Source organism: Scylla paramamosain, chromosome 45, assembly GCF_035594125.1.
Source record: "Scylla paramamosain isolate STU-SP2022 chromosome 45, ASM3559412v1, whole genome shotgun sequence".
Taxonomy (NCBI): Eukaryota; Metazoa; Arthropoda; class Malacostraca; order Decapoda; family Portunidae; genus Scylla; species Scylla paramamosain.
Genome location: NC_087195.1, coordinates 4,127,501 through 4,132,500, shown reverse-complemented (window position 1 = coordinate 4,132,500; position 5,000 = coordinate 4,127,501). Strand labels below are relative to the sequence as shown.

Genomic DNA, 5,000 nt, shown 5'->3' with positions numbered 1-5,000 from the left:
TCTAACTTTATCTTGCTTGCACTGGTTACTAGTTGTCCTGTCTTGATTAATGAGTCTGTCCCGTTTATATCACGCTTGTATCACCTATGACACTTCAATATCTCTATCAGGACCTCTCTTAATTATTGTACGATTATAATGTGTGTAAATTTAAAAGCTTTCATCTCCTTTTGTATGAAATATTTAACTTCACTAAACCTAACGTGATATAACCTAAGCTAACCTAACTTCTAGTCAGACCTGACCTCACCTAATCTAACCGAACTTCTGACCTAACATAACTTAACTCATCCGAACCTGACCTGACCTAACCTAATCTAACCGAACTTCTGACCTAACATAACTTAATTCATCTTAACCTGACCTGACCTAACCTAACTTAACCTAACCTAACTTGACTTAACCTAACGTCACTTAATCTAACAACAATCGTAACCAATCTTTCTTATATTATTACCTGCTTGAAAAAAAATAAAATAAATAATATGAACCAACTGTATCTTTTGTGAAACTCTACGTAAAATATGAACTGGATAACTGTTGTAGGTTAATTAGCACCGCACTAAGGTACAGGTGCTCACGTGGTGGTTAATGAGAGAACTGAGCACACGTGAAGGAAGCAGGAAATTAATAGGGAAAAAAAAATGATGAATATTATCAGCAACCAAGTGGAAATTATCGAATGAGTGAAAATAATGAAAAAAATATTAACAGGAGTCCATAGAAAACGAGGAATGAGTGAGAAATGAGGGGTAATATTAACGGTAACTCACGGAAAGTAGGAAGTGAATGAAATATAATGAACAATATTAATGGGATCTCATTTAAAGGAGACAAAATGAATGGAAAATGATGAGTGATATTGATGTTAATCCGCAAAAGGGTAAGCAATGGATGAAAACTGGTGAATAACATTAAAAGTGCCTCATGAAAGGTGGGAAATGGGTGAAAAAATAGCGAATTATATTAAAAGTACCTCATGAACAACAGATGAATGAAAAATTATGAGAAATCTTAACAGTACATGATAAAAAAAGTACGAAATGAGTGAAAAGTGATAAAAACATTAATAGTAAACCCGTACACAGTTGAAAAAGAACAAATAATAATAATAATAATAATAATAATAATAATAATAACTGCGGGCAATGAATGCATGAAAAAAAAAAACAGATAAATGAAAGAATAACCAATGAAAATACCGACAGTGGAAGAGAATGAAGGAAAACTGACAAAAGTAAAAATTAATAACGATAATAAGCATAAGAAAATAAAAAGAATGGGAAAATACGAAATGAAAATAAAATAAACGATGAATAAAGAAACCAATGAGGATGATAATAAAAATAGAGCAATAAAAATAAACAGAAATAAAATTAAACTATAACAAATAAACAGAAAAAAAGAAACATAGACAGAAAAGGAGAAGAATTAAGATATCAAAATACTGGAAAATTATAGAGGAGATAATGAAGATAAAATAGAGACCCACAAATGATACTCAGGCAAAGAAAACGAGGCTAAAGATTATAGAACTCCCTCCCTCTCTCTCTCTCTCTCTCTCTCTCTCTCTCTCTCTCTCTCTCTCTCTCTCTCTCTCTCTCTCATGCAAGACAGAGCCAACTACATGACATTAAAATTAAAATGTAGGATGACACCAGTTTTGCAAATTGTTCTTCGTTTCGTAGAGAGAGAGAGAGAGAGAGAGAGAGAGAGAGAGAGAGAGAGAGAGAGAGAGAGAGAGAGAGAGAGAGAGAGAGAGAGAGAGAGAGAACAAACAAAAAAAGATATATGAGAAGAAAAAAAAGAAGAGAAAAAAGAGAGAAAGAAGAAAAAAGAGAAAAGAAAGAAAGAAAACAACAACAATACCAACACACATGACTTGCAAATATCACTTATTGAACGTTACAGGAGAGAAGAGACGAATTCAAGAAAATCTGAGGCAATTTTTACGTGATCCTAAGAACAGCAGCTGGTGATGGGATTCGAACCTCTATAACAGTGCTGGATCCCTTATCATTGTGTTCAAGTCTACTATAATGGTGCTGAAATCTACGTAATAAGAACATAAGAACATAAGAAATAAGGGAAGCTGCAAGAAGCGACCAGGCTTACACGTGGCAGTCCCTGTATGAAACACTCCTACCTATTTCCATCTGTTATCCCCATCCATAAACTTGTCTAATCTTCTCTTAAAGCTCTCTAGTGTCCTGGCACTAACTACATGATTACTGAGTCCGTTCCACTCATCTACCACTCTATTTGAGAACCAATTTTTTCCTAGTAATGGGTTTGGATTCCTTATAATGGTGCTGAAGTTCTTATATTGGAGTTGAATGCTTCGTTATGGTGTTGGATTCCTTATAATAGCACAGAAGCCTTTATAATATTGCTGAAACCTTTTGTAGTAGCATTGAATTCCTTATAATAGAATCGAAACCTTTATGCTGGAATTGAAACCCTTTGTAATGGAGTTCAGTTCCTTATAGTGGTGTTCAAGTCCATAAAATAACGTTGAAATCTCTCTTATAGTGATGATGCGGCCAATTCTCCTTAATACTCTTTGATTCTATTCAGGGAAGTCGTGTCTGGTGTGTAGCTATAGATGACTGAAGAACTAGGCTAAACATTGCCTACCTCAACTCTTCCCTTATTGCAATCAGTAAGAAGATTAGTCCGCCTGAGCAACGGGGTCACAAAACGCTGCTTGTAATAAGGAATGAGTTGAAGTTTTCCGTCATCTATAGTCATGAACCAGATACCACTTCAAGATACCTTATACTGGCTTCGTATCTCTTAATCTAGAACTTTAATTCCCTTTTTGTCTTTCTTGTTGATGTTTATAAAGTTTGTATTGTTTATAATGGTTTTGCTGCGTGTCACTGTATTTGTAAAGAGAGTCAGCCTTTTGTCATGCCAGAAAGTAACAGGAAGATGTCTTTTTCATATAGTCAACATTGATTACTTGGAACACTGGCGTCCTTTTAAATTAAGTACAATGCGTTTTCTTAATTTCAAAGGACGCCCAAGAATAATATATGAAAGGATATCTCTCAGTTACTTTCTGACTGGATAAAAAAAAAAAAAAAAAAGGTGACGCTATTTACAGATACAGTGTTTAACTATTTAAATGCCATGTGCAACGGTTCACGCCACAAGAAAAGATGAAATCTTTATAAACACCAAAAAAAGAAAGAAAGACAAAGAAATAAAGAAATAAAGAAGAAAAAAGAAAGAAAGAAGAAGAAGAAGAAGAAGAAAAGGAATAAAAGGAATAGATTTAGCGATTTCTAGCACACAAAGCATTATAAAGACGCACAACACACAACACAACACATGTACTTCTTGAAATTTGAATTATGTAAGACGGATGTACTGGCCAAGGGCAACAAAATATAAGTACAAATAATAATAATAATAATAATAATAATAATAATAATAATAATAATAATAATAATAACAATAATAATAATAATAATAATAATAATAAAAAGGAGAAGGAAATTAAGAAGAAAAAAAGGTCATATGAGGTGCCAGTCTTGAATTATAGACACAAACCACAACACATCTGACACACCTCTGCATTTTGTAGACACAACACACAACATCCAGATCTACACACAAATACTTCAAGAATGCACCAATAACCTATCGAAAATACACCTATACGCCACCAGCACGGCAGGCTACGTCAACTCCCAAGTGGGTTGAAAATATATAATAATAACAATAATAATAATAATAATAAGAGGAGGGAATAATTTCTAGCCAGTTTAATGCTCGAAGGTGGATGTGCAGTAAGAAGAAATGTCTCAAGATTGTTCAGTAATCAGAGGAAAACATATCAAATAGAAAGAATACTGTTAATCGTGATGGAAAGGAAAATAGGATAGATCTAAAAATAAAGGAGTCAGCCTTAAATTAATTCCGTTCTCTTTTAGTTGAGAGAAAACGGAAATCTTTAGCATGAGCACAAATAAACAGAAATAAAAGTGTTACGTCACTCAACACACGGCGAGACAAGAGACAGATCAATAAAAGAAAGAACAAAGGAAGGGAAGAAAGGAAGATAGAAAGAAAAAAAAAGAGCAACTGAGAAGAATGCAAAGAAGAGAGAAAGGGAGAAAAGCATGTAAGTCTGGAATAACAAAATGTAAAAAAAAGAAAACGAAATGAATTAGATATGCAACAAATGAAAGAAAACACACACACACACACACACAGAGAGAGAGAGAGAGAGAGAGAGAGAGAGAGAGAGAGAGAGAGAGAGAGAGAGAGAGAGAGAGAGAGAGAGAGAGAGAGAGAGGGGGGGGGGACGCGAATACAAAATCTAATATGATTCACGTGACGCTCCGTGCTTACCGCTCTTGCTAGGGTGGTAGTGCCTAACTCACACGCCGCGTCTGTTAGCCACCCATTACCTCCACGCCTCAGCCGCTTCCTCGCTATTAACAACACCATGACATACGTGGAGGCGGAGAGAGAACGGGAGGAGGGAGGAGGGAGGGAAAATAAGCTAGGAGGGGCGCAGGAAGGGAGTCAAGTTTACAGGCGCGGAAGAAAACTGAGTCATTTTAAGCTTCGTACGTCGGCGATCCACACGTCTGTTGTCTCAGTGCATATTGTCTCGGCTTCCCAGAGCGCGCCACACGCTTCCCACGGAGGTTCCTGAGGCCTCCAAAGGGTCATAAGGACGTAATAAGGACTTGGCAGGATTTTGCTGTTCAGATTTTGTTTCGTTTCAAAGTTCTCCTGGTGCTTGTCAAGATTTCCAGGTTCTTTAGACACTGGATCTGACTCTTATCCAGACTTCCAGCGCTTTGTCAACATGTCCAGGTTGTAAAGATGCTGGAATTTTCTCTTATCAATACTTCAAGCATCTAACAATTCCAGTACTCAAGACTCCCAGGTAAATGAGTCGCTGGATCTGCCATTTATCCAGACTTCCAGCATTTGAGGATTCCAGTACTTCGTCAAGACTTCCAGTGATTTGTTAAGAG

The 5,000-nt window shown here is 36.0% G+C and overlaps 2 protein-coding genes across 2 annotated transcripts in view; one reads left to right on the top strand and one right to left on the bottom strand.

Annotated features, from left to right (window-relative positions):
• LOC135094501 (uncharacterized) overlaps positions 1-5,000 on the bottom strand; it is a 122,539-nt gene that overhangs the window by 13,903 nt on the left and 103,636 nt on the right. The window lies entirely within an intron of this gene.
• LOC135094324 (uncharacterized) overlaps positions 4,369-5,000 on the top strand; it is an 8,632-nt gene continuing 8,000 nt past the window's right edge. The window contains exon 1 of the mRNA XM_063994321.1: positions 4,369-5,000. This exon is cut by the window's right edge and continues 616 nt beyond it. The gene's annotated coding sequence lies outside the window, so the exon portion shown is untranslated.